Below are 18,798 nucleotides of genomic sequence, written 5' to 3' on the forward strand. Positions count from 1 at the left end.
AAGTCTGAGGAACATCCCTAGGGAGGCTCTGCATGTGGCTGGTGCCTGTATCAGATATCCCACTCTCCTCTCCATGGAAAGGTAGGAAAAAATGCCTTCATATCTGCCCTAAGAAAGGCACTTATTGTTACAGCTCAGGAAATGCCTATTAATGGCTTGCCACAGTCCTTGGCATGAGTCAAGGACTGTGATGGGGACAAGCCCCTGGGCTAAACACTCATGGCAAGGGCTGCTCAGCCAGCAGGATGTCCTGCTGCCAGCAAGAAGGGGTGGGAAAAGGGGGCTTCTACCTGTTCCCAGCTGGGCCACATCCAACACAGGGATGTAAAAGGCACCTGGGGAAAGATCTCTCTGTCTGTGGGCTGATTTACAGCTCTTTGCTAGAAAAGGTAGGTGGCAGGAGGGATCTTTCCTGCTTCTGTTCATTTTCCCCCTCCACCCCCTAACCGTGCCCTAGCATTTTACCCCTGCAGAAAGGAAAAGAAAATCCCAAACCAGCAAAAAGTGTCTCTTTCCAAGCCTCAGTTCTGGGGTGTTTGTCAGTTTTCCCCATGAGAAAAAAACCCAAATGTTCACTTCAAATTCCAGTTTGCCCAGAAGAAACAATTTTAACCAGAGCCAGGTGACAAGCTGGCTTTCCCAGAAGACAGGGACCTGCAGAAATCTTTCAGCAGTGCCCAGCACCTTGTGTTTAGGACTGTTGCCTTGTCTCTCCCCACTCCTGTGCACTCTTCAGGCAGGACTGCAGGAGCCCTTGTCAGGTATTTGGGCCAAGGTTGGCCCCAGTAATTTTGTCTTCCATTTCTGATTATATTCACTCCCCTCTTCTCAGTCTCAATTTTTGTGCTTCCATTACAGGGAAGGTCAAAAATGCCTCTGCCTGCAGGCCTGCTTTGTTAAACTTCAGATGTTCTCCAGATGTTCAGCGGGGGGTTATGTAACAACAACACAATTTGGGCCACATTTCTCTGTTTTCCTCTGACTAAATGCTCCTCGTTTGAGGCAACGCTGATTCACAGCCCTTCATGGGAAGGTGATGGCTGGGGAAGGAGATCACTGAGGCCACTTTACCAGTGTGGTAGGACTCCCAAAATGCATACCCAGATCATCTGGAATGATTTTGAACTATGTATTTAAGAGCCTTTCTTGTGCCTACGATTATCCCAAGAGCAGAGGTCCATTGCCTTGCCTCTCATAGCTGTGACAGCCAAATAACTGAGTGTTCAAATGGCTCTTGCTCTCCTGTGGTTTGGGGTTTGCTTTAGCTCTTATTCCCAAGTGTGTTTCAGTTTACACTTTGCATTATTTTGTCTAATTGCATGGCTTTTCCCCTTAAAAGAAGTAATATTGTATAAGGAGAAAGAATCGTGGTGTACATAAGCTTATGGACGAGCAGCAGAGGAAAGACTGTAACCTATTAAGAAATACAGAAATATGAGGTTGACACACAGAATTAATTCTGAGCAAACTTGAGACAGTGAAGGAAGACCATTCTCCCCCTGCCCCCAGCACACACTGTCATCATCATCCTCCTTCTCCAGGGAAAGGATTTAGGAAGCTGATGGCCTCCCATAATGGTTCATGGGACGAGGGAGCATCACCAAAGCATAGCGCAGCTCTGGGAGACTTGCATTTAAGAGTTTTAGTTTTTGCTAATTCCCATCAATAATTTGATCATTTAGATTCTAGGAACCTATATAACAATGAAATTAAATAAGTTGTTATGGTCTGACCAGGATTGAGAAGACTTTAATTAGACAAACAATTAATTTTTTCTATCTACCCTTAACATGGCTTCTTGGTTGTCCATAGCTAAGCCCATGGGCAAACAATGCTCTACCAGGGTCTTGCCCCTCAAAATTTCTCCTCACTATCTATTGGGAGTTCAGGCTGGGTCCACAGGGTCTGTTTTCCGTGGTTTTCCACAGAAAGCATATATTGCATCAGCCCAGCCTCTGGAAGCTGTAGCAGCAAAGAGATCTGGAGGACACATGGCAGGAGGGTGGCTGCAGTCAGCTGGGCCAGCAGCTGCCTCACAAGAAGGTGACATGTACTTCTGAACACAGTAATGGGTACTGTTTAATTTCTATTTCTTTACCTTTCCTGTTTCTTTCAGTTTCTTATGGATGTGGTCATCCCTGTCACATGTGGTGACTACAGAGGTGCTCACAGGAGCACCCTGAGGCAATGAGACAGTCCTTCCAGTGAGGACTGGGAATGCACAGAGGGACTTATTGCCTTGAAATACTGCTGCAACCCTTCCTCCTGCCCTTGGCCTCACCGGAGTAGCACTCCCAGTCCCATCCATCACTGCAGACACCAGCAGGAAACACTTCCCAGCTTTGTCATCCCTGTGTAAATTTTGGAGTACAACATCCAAGCTGCTGAACCAAAAAGAAACGCAGCTGGGGTGTCTCTTCTCGATGGTAATATATTAAAAAGGGAAAAGAGAAAGAAATAGCAGAAGCTGGAGGCAAAGCAGACGTTTCCTACCCCTTACCTCATGCATTTGGAGAAAATTTTTTTTCTTTTTTTCTTCGCTTCTGGTTATGGCACCTTATAAAATCATAGAATCATAGAATGGTTTAGGTTGGAAGGGACCTTAAAGATCATTTTGTTCCACCCCCTGCCATGGGCAGGGACACCTTCCACTTAGACCAGGTTGCTCCAAGCCTCATCCAACCTGGACTTGAACGCTTCCAGGAATGGGGCATCAACAACTCTTCTTCTTCTTTGTTCTGGGTGCCTCCAAAGGTCTTGAGAGATAAACTCTTTCTTGAGAAGAATTTTCTAGTGGAGAAAAAACATGCAAGAAGCTTTGGGGGCCATCTATTGTTGCAACATCATCTGATTCGACTGCACAAAGCCGTAGCAGTCCTGGTACAACCACAGACTTCAACCCCTGCCTAAAAAGTTTTATTTTTTTTTTTTCACAATCTGTTGGCCACATAAAAGATGCTGCCTCATCAAACTCAGGTTTCTTTAGTCACTGAAGCACTAAGAATAAGGAATGACGATGTCATTAAGCCCATTTTCTACCTTAAAGGTATGTTTTACCCCACACGAGAGATCACGTTCCTTCTTCCCTTACAGAGTCATTTACCAGCTGAGATGTCTTACTCGTGTTTTCTTTTTTCTCCCATGACCTGAACACCCAGTTCTCGTTCACAGGGTCAGAAGTCTGGAGGAGCACTCCAAGGTAATGGCAAAAAGCCCAGAGGCCTGTTCCCAGCCATGGCACCTATGGAGAAGGTCCTCATAGCAGACAGGCTCACCACAGCAGCAATCTGGAAAAACTCCAAACTCGTAAGGGGTCTGAGGGCAGTGGAGGTCCCCTTACTCCTTGGTTCTGGGTGTGTTTGGGGATGGTTTTGTATGTCATCAGACAGCCTGTATGGCCAACCTTTCTTTTCTCTTAGTTGCACAATTATTATTTAATTTTGAGACCTCTACCCACCATGAAGGTATTGTAGGGACATGGCAAAGCCATTCTGTGGGGCAGATTAATAACCCAAACTAGACTTCTGGCAAGAGAACCTGGAGACTTTTGCTTTGAACAGTTGTCCTCAAGACTAGGAAAGGATTAAGGCACAAATTGTCTGTACACAGGCAGCTTTAAAACAACCTTTGACGAAGGCAACCCCTGCTTTACATGTGGATCAGTAGGACACAGTTGGAGTTATCCTCCAGCTTATACCAGCCAGCAGCAAATCATTTTTGAAGCTGAAATTTGAAATCTGACCTGTTATCCTGGAAAATATGAGCTTCAGAGAGCTCCCAGCCACAGAGGTGAGGTCAGGGGATACTTGACAAGAGGAAATAAATAGCATCCTTCCGCAGAATCAAGCTGAGGCAGAGAGACAGCCTGCCAAGCCTCATGGTACCCACATCCCTCAGATGTGCACTGTGATGTGCCCTTCCTGGAAGAGGTTGGAGCAACCTGATCTGTGGAAGTTCCTGATCTCAGGAACTGCATGAGCTTGAAGGTCTCTTCCAACTCAAACCATTCTGCGATTCCATGAAAAGCCAGTCCTTTCTCGGGATGATCTCAGGATCAGCCCTGCACCTGCTTCATTTTTTCCTTTTGATGAGGATGCTCCCTCTTGGCTGCCAGACTGAAAATCACTAGAAGTAGGTGGCTTCATTGTTAGTCCCTCCTTGCCTTATGCATGGGGGTGTAGTGGCTCTTTGATGTTCTTCCAGCTTTCCAGAAACAAACTTTTCTTGTGTTAGGACTTGGGGGATTAACGCCTGCAGGCGTAATAAACCTCGGATGCTGGTGTACACCAGAAAGGGAATTCTGCCCTTCATTCTGCATTTCATGTCAGAAATGCATCTCTTGCAGTCAGACTGAACCAAATCACACAGCAGGTGCCCAGCCCAGCTGCATGACCCCATACTGCATTGAAGGCATGTCAAGGCCAGCCCTTGCAGCCGAGGTCCTTGGAGGGCAGCCAGCAGTTTCAAGACCTGTCCTACAATATATATTTGCAATCTATAAAAGGTCCCTTCACCTCTGATGCTACTGCCCTGGTCCTGGCCTGAGGCAGCTGCTGGGGAGAGGAAGTGGAAGGACAGGCTGCAGGCAGTGTGGGTCTTAGCACCCCATTTTGAAAGCAGGCTTTGCCACATGGCACAAACCTGGTGTAATGAGACCTTAAAGACCCTTAACTGTGATTCTAAGGTTGCCCCTGAAGTTTTCCTCTGTCTCTCTTCTGTCCCAACAATCAAATCCCATTCCCCTCAACTAGCATTTCTTGTGGCTTAAGAGAAAGCAAGCAGGGCAGGAACAAGCGGGAATAACCTAGATCCCACAGTGTTTCACTGCTTCAAAGGCATAAAAGGCATATCTGCCATACCCTGGATGGTGTTTCATTCCTGGCTCAGCTCTAGAAAGCAGTTCAAACCTTCGTAAACATGGATATTAACTCAAAGCACTTGCCTATAGCTTCTGAAATCCCTGCAAATCCCTCTCTTGCCCTAAAAGAATCCAAACCCTCAGGAGCCACAAAGTGTTTGCTCATTCATCTGAGTTGTGCTTATTTATGCATAAATGGGAAATTCAGCATGGATTATTTCTCTGGATTTCTGGTGATAAAATTACCCCTTCATATAAAATTATGTTTTGGTTAATGTGAGAGCTAAACACAGTTACATACAGTATTTGCCACGGGACTTGAAGTATTTGAGATTTTTCAAAGGCAGCTTGTAAAACCAGAATGCTGCTTTTCTAGGGCAAGCCTATCCCAGATAAATCCCAGGCCATGAGCAGCACACTGCAGTTTTTTCTGGCTCCAAGAGCCCAGTGGGGAAGCACTGGGCACGTACCAAACAAGACACAGCCGAGGGCGGCTGGATGAGTCCCATCTGGAGCTCCACAGCTCCTTTGAAAAGTGTGTCAAAAGGGGTCTGGCTTGCAGGGGAAATGAGAACATGTGGCAGATTACTGTGCCTGAAACTGGCCGTCCCAACAGCAGCCTGGGATGTGACTCGAGGCACCACAGCGTCCTGCTGGAAGTGCCATTTACTGCTAGGCAGGAACAGACTGGCCTTGCACAAATTTCCTTCTGCAGCATCCCTGGTCTCACCATGACTGGAGAATGTGCAAAGAAGGGCCACCATCAGGAGGATGGTGGAGGGTCTGGAGGGGAAGCCATATGAGGAGCAGCTGAGGGCACTTGGGTAATGTAGCCTGGAGAAGAGGAGACTGAGGGGAGACTCATGGAGGGGCAGGACTGATCTCTTCTCTGAGTGACCCATGACAGGACCTGAGGGAACAGCTGGAGCTGGGTCAGGGGAGGTTTAGGTTGGATATTAGGAGAAGGCTCTTCCCCCAGAGGGTGGCTGGGCACTGAACAGTCTCCCCAGGGAAGTGGTCACAGCCTCAAGGTTGAAAGAGCTCAAGAAGCATTTGGACAACACTCTCAGGCACAGGGTGGGATTGTTGGGGTGTCCTGTGCAGGGTCAGGAGTTGGACTCGATCCTTGTGGGTCTCTTCCAACTCTGGATATTCTGTGATTCTATGACTCTATGATTCTATCAAACCCAAACTGATTGGCTCTACACCTCATCACCACAAGGGGATTTGGGATTTCCTGAAAATTCAGAGTTCCTTGGTTTCACATTCTACGTTTTTTGCAGGGCCTGGGAAGCCCCTTATTGATGTAGCAAGACATGGCCAAAAACCACTCTGATGGTAGATGCTCCATGACTGAATGGTGAGTCAATGATGGTATTCCTTATGCAGAATTCAGGCATTGCCACATCCCAGGAGCTGTTTCATATACTTTAAACATGGTGGTTGACAAAGATGTTTGAGTAATATTTCTTTTTTTAACGTCTGGCAGGTTATTAGGTAAAGACAAGAGCTGGAAAAGTATTTTGGGAGCTATTTAGTTGGTGACGTATTGCGAAACAAAGAAATTAAGAGTTTGTCTGAGCCCAAAAGTGGAGGAAATGTGGGAAATGAACCTCTATCCCTTCATTCCTGTGTGAAAGAAATTCTGTGAAAACCCTCTTTATAGCAGGGACAAGAGGTGAACATGTCTGAAGTAAAGTTATCCACAACTGTATCAGACAGGTCAGAAGGTGACAAACTGGTCCATACAAGTCACATTTCTCTCCAGGTATAAAGGAGGTCATCGTGGCTGTTTCAGTGGCTCCTTGTGATCCAAGGAGTACACACCACCCTTCAGCTCCTGCAGAGCATTATGTATTAGGAAGAAATATTCAGAAGAACTTCTTTCCTGTGAGGGTGGGGAGGCCCTGGCACAGGTTGCCCAGAGAAGCTGTGGCTGCCCCATCCCTGGAAGTATCCAAGGCCAGCTTGGACAGGGCTTGGAGCAACCTGGGCTAGTGGAAGGTGTCCCTGCCCATGGCAGGGGGTGGAATGAGATGATCTTTAAGGTCCCTCCCAAACCAAACCATTCTGAGATGCCACGATTCTATGATTTTTATGCAATTTTTTCATAATCAAGCTTGTGACCACTTTGCCCCTGTTTTTTTTTCAGTCCCATGATTTTGATAGCCAAATTAGAAGCACGTGTTCACTGTGCAGTTGCAAAACTGAGACTGAAATGCTCAGTTGACCCACAAACACTGGGCTTTTTTGTTGCACTTAAATTAATGACTGCTTGTTCAACACTGGACAGGACACACGTGCTGCATTAGTAAAAACAAATTTATTACTATGCACACTTTTCCCAGGAAATTTGCATCAAAATGGCCCAAAAAGACCCTTGAATTCTATTAAAACATTTGAAATGTAGTCTTAAATGTTAATCATTCAATGAATAGGAGCCTAATAGGTTTTACTGTACCTTAAGAGAAATTTAGTAATCAAGTGATTTTAATAGGATAAGAGGTAACAGGCATAAACTGAAACACACGAAATTCCACCTGAACACAAGGAAGCACTTTTTTTTCCAGTGAGGGTGGTCAGACCCTGGAACTGGTTGCCCAGAGATGTTGTGTGACCTCCAGCTGTGGAGATACTCAAAACCAGACAGGGCACTGTCCTGTGCAGCCTGTTCTGGCTGGCCCTGCTCAAGCCAGGGGTTTGGACTGGATGGTGCCTGCCAGCCTCAACCATTCAGCAGTGATTCTACTGGTCCCCATGCCAACAGAGGCAACAGAAAGTCCTCTCTTCAGAGCCCTGGGTTAGTCAGGGTTTCAGAGGAAAGCAGTCTGCAATCCCAAGGCACTCACTACACAAGGCAGAGGAAAATTACAGAGAGATCTTCTTGCCTCTTGAGCACATCACCTTGGCTCAGAAAGGATTTGGAAAGTGTGGGGTAAGGTTTATAAACTCAGAAATGGTTTCTGACTTCTTATGTCAAGGTAATCCTGCTGGATTTGGGACCACCCCTGCTTCAGAGCGCCCAGAGCCAGGCTTCAGGAGCTAGGCACCCCCTTGCCTGCTATCTCCAGTGCCTTTGTGTTTGTGTTTCTGATCACCAAGCTCTACCTGGGGATAGTGGAGCAGTTGCAGGGGGTGGGGGAGGGCATCTGCATGGCTTTTGTCTGTGTGAAAGAGCAGCAGTTACAGAAAGAGCAGAATCTTGTGCTGATTTTGCTGCTTAGTCATCCTGCAGTAACTGTGACTTGGCAGCTGGTCTTACCCCGTTCCTTACAAACGCTTCCATTTATGGCTGGGATTTTTTATTTCCCTTTGCCTCCAATCACCACACAGCTGGAGAGCCTCCAAAAGGGAGAAGCCATGGGTTTACATCAGGAGAAACCAGCTGTGTATATTCATACCTTACATTTCGAGTCAATCTTATAGAACACAGCACCCAGCATGCTCCAGGGATGCATTATGGATCATTCTGGCCAGAAGCGGGTGCTGTGCCTGTCCAGTGGCAGGAGCACAGATGTCATTGTAGTTGTCAATATTTTCCTTGCCCAGGGCCCAGATATGCTGTGAAGGAGAAAGCTGCAGCCATATGACCTGGTTGTCCTTGCGAGCAGCTGGGTGCTGTGCCTGGTCCTGCCAGGGACACCAGAGAAGGGATGGCAACGACAGCAGATGCTGGAGACCCTCAGGGCTGTGTCCATCCTCTCTCCAGAGCTGTAGCTCCTGAATGCTCCTTTCTGTCCCCTGGGAAGAGAAGATCTGGTCACAGAGACCCAGCATGTGCGATCCAGGTTCCCTCCATGTGTTACAGATGTGCAGGTTTACGATGTGCTCTGCTCCGGCAAGCTGATGGAAAAAAGCATTCCTGGCTTATGAAGAGCTTTAGGGCAGATAAAGCAGAGTCATGACCCAAGCTGGAAAAGGGATGTGCCTGCTGCGAGCTTATTGCTGTGGCTAGAGCTGGAGCCTCTGGGAGAAAAGCACTAGGATGCTGCCCCCCACCCCCCCATCCTGCTCTCACAACTTGTCTTGTGCCCCTTTCCCATGTCCTGCTCACATGGAGAACACAGGACAGTCGGCTGAGAACAACCACACAGGACACTAGATTGATGAAATAACTGATCTTTCATCTCAGGCCAGATTCCAGTAAGGCAATGAAAACCCTGTGCTTTTTGCTCCTGCTCCATGTATTTTTGTGGTAGTTTGGTGTGTGGCTCAGTAAAACCTGGACTGACCAGCCAGAGGTGGCTGCAGATGGACTCCCCTCCCATCCCCTCTCTTTTTAGAGAAAGAGTGCAAAGATGGGAGTACTGACCTGGCAGCCTCCTTTTCATCAGGTCACAGATAACCTCACCGTGTCTGAATTGTTTCCTTTCGACCCTTTGGCTGGGTTCTGGATATTCTGTAGAAACGTGGGATTTCTGGAGAAACCTTCTGAAAACAGAGCATTGGTTTTTCCAGCCAAAAGGGCCTCATCTCTGCCAGAGCTGATTCCTTCACAATTAAAGCATTCAGCTCCTATGAACAGGGAGTCTCCGTGGGAAGAACAAACGTGGTGTTATTACCAGGACCTGCTGAGAAAGTTCTGCCTACAGCTCTTATTATGACAAGGGCTCAAGAAAAAAAGATGGGAGCCATTTAAAACCAGCACAGCACAGCATAGCATCCCTCACCCCATGTCTCAGGATGCAGAGATGTGAGCTATCTACTTCCCTAGAGCTTGAGTGCTACCCAGTCCTTTCTACACCCACGCAGGGAGAAGAAAAAGAGAAGAAGCTCTGAGAGGTGCGAGACCCCACAGCTCTCTCCCCAGCTGAGAAGCTAGACTGGGATAGGTTCTGCTCCAGGAGAAACTTCTGTCACCTGTCCTGATGGTCTGAATATGGGACCTGGATCTGGGACCCTGTCCTGATGGCCTGGATCTGGGACCTTCATCGCCCAGGGATGGAAAGTCCAACTGACAACTTAGGGTGTCAAAGGAGCTGCTGATGGGGCACTAATGGAAGCTCCTGGTTGGAAGGCAGCACTGAAGCTGCCCCTAGAGCTGCTGCAGAAGCAGATGGAGAGAGGGGAGTGACTTCTCATCACCAGAGGGGGACCCCAACACTTGGTATAGGAAAATAGGGATATGCTCCTGTGGTGGCTACAAGGGAGCTGGAAGACTGGAGCTGTTGGGATACAGCTGATGGCTCAGGCGAGCAGGCTGCTGGGGCACCTGCTGTCCTGTGCAGGGCAGAAAACCTTGGGGACAAGTGGAGGGATATATGGAGCAGTGGGTCAATCTTGCTGTTTTGAGGGACAGCCCCATGGAGTGACAGGGCACGGAGTGCCATTCAAGTAGTGGATGTGTTCTGGGATGTCTGTTCTGCACAGGGAAGAGATGGAGGTTATTACAGTGCAAACCCTGTACAGGGCCTCCACAGGGGCACGGGGTGCAGATTGTCACCCATGTGTGTTTGAACTTGTGACACCTTCTTAAATTTGGTGTTTTATAGGATGAGGAGGTTATCACGTCCCACCCAAATCGTCTGTGAGGAAAGGTAGCACCTACAGAACATAACTGTTAAGGCTGTGATGATGTTAAAAGACTTTATAATGAATGTATTCAAACCTGTATCCAAATGACAGCTTTTAAATACACATTCTCCTGAAATAGGGACTTTGGGCTGCATGAAAGCAACTCCTATCTCTGGCAACAGACTCTTAAGTCAGCATGATGCTGTTGAAACTGGGGCTGGGGCTGCTAATGGGTGTCAGCAGCTCAGAGGCAGCAAACTCAGGCTGTGATCTTTACTGGCATTTCTGGTTCAGGTCCTCTCTGGTGTGCTCCAGCCAGCAGGCAGGCAGCCCAAGTGGATTTTCTTGGTGGCTGCAGCACATATACTCAAGGCTGCTGGGGGACAAATATAGACCTGGTACCTCCCCTGCTCCCACACCTCTTCCCAAAGGTTTAAAGAGCAAAATCTCAGACCAGAGGCAAGCTTGCTGTTTGCTCCCAGGGACAAATCAGGACAGAGGCTTTGCCAAAACCAGCTGCTGACTCCTGCTGCCAGTCCTCCCCAAGAAGATGTCTCTCCCCTGCGGTCTCTCAATGGGATCCATGTGTTCTTGATGAGAGGCCTGGAGAACTTAGTCATCCCTGGTCTGGGGTTTTCTATCTAGCACTCCTACAGCCTTCAATTATCTGGATTCCCCAAAAGGGATGTGGGAGGCTGATTTTCCCACAAGTCTTCCAGTGGCTCCTGCAAGTCCTTCCTTCCCCAATCCCTGTTCCAGCATCACAGAATCAGAGAATATGCCAAGTTGGAATGGACCCACGAGGATCATCCAGTCCAACTCCTGGCCCTGCACAGGACCATCCCCAAGAGTCACACCACATGCCTGAGATTATCATCCAAGCGCTTCTTGAGCTCTGTCAGCCTTGGTGCTGTGCCCACTGTCCTGGGGAGCATGTTCAGTGCCCAACCACTCTCTGGGTGAAGAACCTTCTTCTAATATCCAACCTAAACCTTCCCTGGCACAATTTCAGGCTATTCCCTTGGGTCCTGTCACTGGTAACCACAGAGCAGAGCTCAGTGCCTGCCCCTCCTCTTCGCCTCATGAGGAATTTGCAACTGCAATGTCTCCCCTCAGCCTCCTGTTCCTTCATCCTTTCTCACTGAGCTTGTTCTTGTGTCTCTGCAAGGGTGGGCTCTGCTAGATCATCTCTCAATCACAGACTCACCTTTTATTTCTTTGTGTCTGACAGAGATGTGCTGAGCAGACAGGATGGGATTCTACCTTGTGAGGCGTGCAAAGGTGAGCAAGCCGCTTTCAGGGATGCTCACATTTGCTTGAGCTCATGCACGCTTCAGCTATTAAGCCTTGAAGCTTCTCCTGTGAGCACGTGAGTCTGCCACAATCACTACCACAGTTTTAGGAGAGGCACAAATTATTTATTTCATGATTTCATGGCAGGGCATGTTTTTAATTTTTTTCTAGTTATGCTGCTGTGTGAAGAGGCACTCGGGTAGGTAACACCAAACCTTTTGAGATCCTTTAGACTGCCAGAGCGATGCAGGGGAAATCTCAATGTAAAATGAAGCCCTGGTATCTGTGCCTAAGAAAATAATTACTAAAGAAATGAATAATGCCTGATTTCTTACTCATTTCTGTGTCTCTCTTAGTATTTTACCTTTGTAGATGGAGGCTGTCAGAGCCTGAATGGAAGAGGAACACAAAGGAAGGTGAAGAAGTGTAGGTAAAAGAACTGTGGGTAAAAAGAGGAGCTGGAGGTAAAAGAAGAACTATGGGTAGCAGAAGGACTGTATGTAAAAGAATCATATGTAAAAGAACTGTATGTAAAAGACAGTGAGTACATGCTTTACTTTCCCCTCCCCACTCTTCATTTTGTTTATCACACACTGAAGCTGGAAAATCTCAAGCCTCTTTGGACTGGAGATAAGCATTCCAGTTCCACTGGCAGCCTTAAGGAAAATGAGTATAAACACAAGATGTTATTTATTGTGTGTATGTGATCAAAATGCTTTCCTCTGGTGTTGGAGGTTGGGCTCATGTTAATGCTTAAATGACATTCAGTTACCCTGGTAAAAGGGGATGTTGCATCTCTGGCAAAAATATTTTAACTTCCTCGTGACCCTGATATCTCGTCTTGATTTAAGGTACCATCAAAAAGGAATCCAAGGAAGGATGGAATATAGCTCTCCTAACTTGCCCTGCAGAGTATTTGCTTTGTCTCAGAGGAATACCAGTTTAATAAAACTTTTTTTTTTTTAATAGGGTTGGGGTTTTTCTGTTTTACTTTGTAGTAAGACCTTTGAAACTAACTCAGATAAGAATCTTTTTCTAACCACTTATTACATATTTAATTATATTGCATTTCTTACATGCCCAAAACTGCTGTTCAAACTTTTATGACAATTGGTGCAAATACCATTTTCCTTCTCAGTTCACCTGACGGGAGGGGGGAATTTTATTGCCGTGTTGTACTTGGCCAGGAGGACAATTCATTATGGAATTATACATTTCTTCAGTATCAATACAGCCGCAAATGGGATGAGGACCTTGCTTTGTGTTGAAGCAAGAATTCCAGCATGTGTGTAAGGGAAGGGGAGGTGTTCAGTGTCATGCCAAAAGCACAAGCAACACTCTGCTCTACGTGACCCGGGAGCTGAGCCGAAGAGCTGCACAGGGTTCCCTGGATTCACATCAAATACGTGAGAAGCAGCAGCCATGGAGCAGTGGAAGAGCTCAGCAACCCGAGGAACAGCAGCTGGGTGGCTGCCCACAGTCCTCCCCAAACAGGGGTGCCTGGAGAGCTCCCTGCAGCCTCCACCCCAGCGGAGGGAAACAAGTCCTGGAAGGGCTCAGCACATAAAATCAGTCCAAGGAGGGCTGGAAGGAGCATTGGGATTTTGCTTTCTGACTTGATGATTGAGGTGGACGCAGATTTCAGAGGCCTCTGTCACTCAGAGGCACATCTGTGTGCCTGTGGCATACACTGTTATCAAGACTTGAATCAGCTGCAAAATTTGGGTTTCTCAAGTTATTTTGCAAATCACTGCGATTACAAAACTGTGCAAAAATTTTGCAAATTATTATTAGTTTGACCTGTGAAAAATTTGGCCCCGTGTTCAGGTCATGAAAGGGGCAGCAATGGAATCCCTTGCTCCAGGACTGCACTGGTCTTCCAGAGAGTTTGGGGTGATGTTGTTCGCCAGCAGCCAAACACAGTTCCCTACCACTGCAGAAGCTCAGCTCTGAGCCCTCCCACTCCTGAGGGGTCGTGAGGATTAGGGGTTTTCAAAACCTCAGTTTAATGCTTTGTCTTGATGAGCATCTTTAGTTACCAGGTGCAGCCTTGAAGTCACAGATTTTCATTTAGGACCTGAATCACAGGTCCCTAAAGCCAGTAAAACCCCTCTCTTTGGTTTCAGTGTTGGTGTTTTTTACATGTTTCCTTTCTAATTCCTTTTCACAGGTCCCACTGAAATGGAATTACACATAATCTGCCCTAAGGATTCAGCTCAATACAAGGGTTGATGTTGGAAACATTCCTGTAAGACCCAAAGGCAGAATAGCATGGTTACAGAGGCAAAGCTGGGATTAAAGACACAATTAACATTTCACATAAATCAGCTCAGTTACTGAACCCTGAGGTGTCCTTGCCAGGCCACCAGACTCCTGAGGGAAGTCACTGGAACCAGGGCCAGCCTCCTTCCAGCCCAGCAGCCCACACTGCTATACTCCACATTCAGAGAAAAAGCCTTTTTTTTTCCCCTATCTGCTCCCTTTCAGCCCCCTCTTTTCCCAGTATAAGGCACTAATTAATTCCTTACCTTTCTATTTATACCCATTAGTCATTGCAAAAGTGTCCCCCAGTAGATTTACAGTTAAACATAATGCGTACGTCTCGAGGGAATATTATTCATGCAGTTAGCTGAAACCTAACAGAGAAAGTCTCTATTTTATTTGTAACCTTAGCCAGAGTAGTCATTTCAGGAGGGGGTGGCAAGGGTGTGCAGTACCTCCAGGCTCCAGCAAATGTTTAGATAGGAAGGAAAATGAAATTTCTTTCTTAGGTCTGTACATGGCGTTAAGGACCGTGGGTGGGGTGGGATGTGACTAAGTTCAAAAATGTACTTTTTTTTTTTTGAACCATCACTAGTATAAAGTTAGGGAGGGGCATGAGGTTTCCTCTATAAACTATGTGGGTTTTTTTCTCTTAATTTCATGGAAACACCACTGCAAATTTTTCCTTCTTGTTTCTCTGGTGACAAGAAAATAAAACAAATGCAGCTGTGTCGTTGTGCTCTCGCTCTATTGCACTGCAAAGCCCCAAAGACACAAACTGTCTGTTTCAACTCTTTTCCCTATCCAGGGCTGTGAAACTAAAGGTGTTTTGAAATCTTCACAAAGATACTCCAGACCACGGAGGCATCAGACACCACTCTGAGGTCCTGCCCTGCCAGGGAGCTGGAATGCAGTTGCTTCGCTATGCAAAGGCTCTTCTCAATGAGTCAACAAGTTTTGGGACTCAACTGTCTTGACTGGCTGCCTGGAAAAAAATGTGCTGCAAGAGGTGAAAGCATCAAAAAGCATGGATTGGGAAACTGGTAAAAGGGGAAGTATGCTGGGAGAAAGGGTTCCAGCCCATGCTTTCCTCACTCTCTCTGCTCTCTTTCACCCTTTCTTCATAGAATCACAGAATATCCTGAGCTGGAAGGGACCCACAAGGGACCCACAAGTCCGACTCCTGGCCCTGCACAGGACACCCCAACAATCCCACCACATCCCTGGTTTTGCTGTCCAAACACTCCTTGAGCTCTGTTAGCCTTGGGGCCATGACCACTGCCCTGGGGAGCCTGTTCAGTGCCCAGCACCCTCTGAGGGAAGAACCTTCTCCTAATATTCAACCTAAACCTAAATTTTTTGCTTGTTGTGTTCACATATGGTCTTGTGTGGGTGCTACCTGGCACCTCTGGGAGAGCCCTGGGCAGCCTCACTTCCCCTGGTATTGAAATGCCTGACACAGCTCTTCCAACCAATGCATGGTGGTAAGGAGACCAGGAAATGGTCTGCTGGAAGCCCTGGGAATTCACCTGTCAGGAGAAATCAGCTGCAGGAGAGGTGAGCCACCATAGAAAAGCTGACTCTAGACAATAAGCTTGGACTGAACACCTGAAGGTAAAATACTAATAGGTTCATAAATATGGCCTTAATTACTTCAAAGACCTAAAAAAATTGTGCAGCTTGGCACAGGAGCCCTGGAGCATCCTCAAGCCAGTATCCCCAAACCCTGAGAAGAGAAATCTCAAGCAGAGGGGAAACAAATCTTCGAGCAAGGGTCTCCACACTAGTGGGATCTAAATAACTGTTTCAGGAGGATTATTAGAAATTATGGAGAAGGAGGCTTTCTCACAACCGTATCTAAACAACACAGAGCCCTGGGATGTTTCATCCTCTAAGGATCTTGAGCTCCAGGGAAAAAACACGCACAATGGGCCTGTGCCTGGCAAGGCTTCAAAAGTGCTGTAGGCTGGGGAAACCTTGGGGCTGCTTATAATAAAATTCTAGAAACTCCAAACAGTCCTCCCTTATGTGTTAGCAAACAACAGTTTACGAGCATGAGAATGCTGTGTATAAAAACTGGGTGCTAAGTAAATAAGAACTGCATGAGCATGGGGGACTTAAAAGTTAACACTGGGATATTAAAATACAAAAAAGTATGCAAAGCCTCAGATTGCACGTATGTGTTCATGAGGACTCTCTAAACATCCTGGAGCACTTGGCTTTAATGGCCTAAATCCCAGGAAATGCTGCTAAAATATGGTATCAAAACATTTACTTTTTTCTTCAGAGAGATTCCCCTTTGTGCCTCATTTTACTGCAATTCGAGAATGTCAAACTCAGTGGGGGCTGTTGCTCATGTGCATGACCTGGGTTATTCTAGAAAAATAAGTTCATTTACTTTTTTCTTTCTTTTTTTTTTTTTTTTTTTTTTTTTTTTTTTTTGTAATATGTTTTTTTAATAGATGTCTTCTCCTGGGCACTGGCAAGGATGAGCAAGACCTGACTTGGATGCCTCGGGGTCCGCCAAGTCTGCGCTCAGAAGATGGCCCAGCACAGGGTATGTTGTAGTAGGAGTCTGATGGAGATCACCTGATGAAGGTGAGGAGGTGGATGAAGTTTACTTCAGGCACTCAGAGAAATCCTCACAACCATAGGCCTGAGAGAGCAGCATGGCTGGGCATGACTACCCCAAGAGGTTTCTTGAATGGTTTGAAGGCAGTTTCCTGATGGAGGTGCTGAATGAACCAAGTAAGAGAGAGGATCTTTTGGACCCACTGCACGAACACAGAGAGGAACTGGCTGAAAATGGGAAGGATGGAAGCAGCACTGTCCACAGGGTCTACAAGGCTGTGGCACTAAAGGTGGTGAGAGAAGTCAGCAAGGCGAAGAGCAGAATTACAACCCTGAACCTCAGAGGAGCGGGGGTTTGCCTATTGAGGTGAAGGAATACAAACACACTGTACAAACTGATTCAGGAAGTCACATCCCTGGAAATGTTCAAGGTTGGACAGGGCTTGGAGCAAACTGGTCTAGTGGAAGGTGTCCCTGGGGGGTGGAATGAGTTGTGCTTTAAGGTCTCTTCTGACCCAAACCGTTCCTTGGTTCTGGGACAAGGACACTAGAATTTCAGAAAATGGCAACTATAAAAGGGCATAAAATCCATCCTTCTGTTTGTCAAGAGTGAAAATGCTGAGAATCTCAGCCACATACTTACAAACACTTGAAAACCAGCAGTCATTGTTTTCACTAAGCATTTAACAATCTTGGCCTCATTTTCGGTTCTCTGCTCACATTTAGAAAACAAGACCCTCGGAAACGACTGCACAATGTCAGAATCCCATGAAGGGTGGATGCAGTTGCAGACAGACACAAAGAAACTACAGTAGCTCTTTTGCAGAGAACCCATAAAGCTGTTTCAGATGTACGCATGTGGTTTAAAACAAGGAGATCACATTTTATTTGGGTTACAAGTCAGATGTGAAAGGAAAAAAAAGGAGGAGATACACAGTTTACAAAAGAACAACCAAACATACCATAAATCACATTTAAGTTTACAGGGGGAGATAAATGCACTAGTAGCCATCTGTGCCTTACTTCAAACTCTATACAGTCATAGAGGAGAGCAGACAGTCCAGCATCTTTCTTTCTACTCTTCATCTTCTTCCATTTCCTCTCTCTCCATTTAAAATGTAATGGGATGCTAAATATCTGTTCAGTATCTGGTTTGTTCTGTGAGCAGCAATAATAATTTGTGGGTCAGATAGACACCCACCAAAGGGGGTGAGCAACTAATCCACATCGATGCACATTCTCTGCAAAAATCTTTACATGAAATTTGCAGTTCCACTGAAGAGAGAAAAAAAAAGAAAGGGAATTTATTTGAGGATTAGGAAGAGGAGCTAAAGAGAGGACAGAGATAGTGAATGGAGCTCCCATAAGTGAAGGGGAGTGACTGCTCACCTGGACAGACCTCCATAAATATATATATATATATGAGATACATAGGTATATGAGATAGATAGATAGATAGATAGATAGATAGATAGATAGATAGATAGATATGAGATATATAGGTATATTTTATACATATATAAATATATATACATATTTATATGTATAAAAGAGGATCACTGCACACAGAAAGATTTGTCTTTGCTCATCTCGAGTCCCTTCACTAAGAAGAAAAAAGACACTAGATAAAATTTTGGTACTGTCTCAAAAGGTTCCTGCCCCAACATCCATTTTCCTCCAGAGCTTCCTATGTTCTAAGCCCATTTGTAAGAAAAAAACCTCAATTACAGAGAACTAGCTCAGACCTTTAATGCCACCAGTTATAAAAGAAGATTGTAAAAAAGCCCAGCTTATCCAGAAAAAAGAAGCAGCATGTTCTGAGGTTATTTTGTCCCAGTTTGTGTGTAAACAAGACAAACTGCTGCCTCACCACCTCTGCCCCAGCATAAGACAGGAACTTGCCAGATGACAATGGTGTGAAGATTATGATATTCCTACAAATGTCATGAAAATGGATACCCAGCTAGGGGAGAAAGACCAAGTTTGCCTTTTTTACGGAGGGAAAATATGCACTAGGGGGTTGTTCCATGAACTATACAGGAATCATCACAGGGACAATGCATTATGTCATGTCAAGCTGCAAGGAAAGGTTTTGATTTGACATGAGAAAGTTCAACAAGCACACACAGAAAGTTAAAAGTCTTGTTCACTCAAGAAACTGCAGGGAAAAGACAGTGCTCACCTGTCTGGGAGGAGGAAGAGGGAGATATGGAGGTGTGGGTCCATGCTCTGCTCCTTCCCACACCTCGGGCTCTCACCAGCAATGCAAGAGAAAGATGTGCTTTACAGTTGGTTGTGAT

This window comes from Manacus candei, unplaced genomic scaffold (assembly GCF_025592945.1).
Source record: "Manacus candei isolate 608988 ecotype Guabito, Panama unplaced genomic scaffold, ASM2559294v1 h1tg000023l, whole genome shotgun sequence".
Taxonomy (NCBI): Eukaryota; Metazoa; Chordata; class Aves; order Passeriformes; family Pipridae; genus Manacus; species Manacus candei.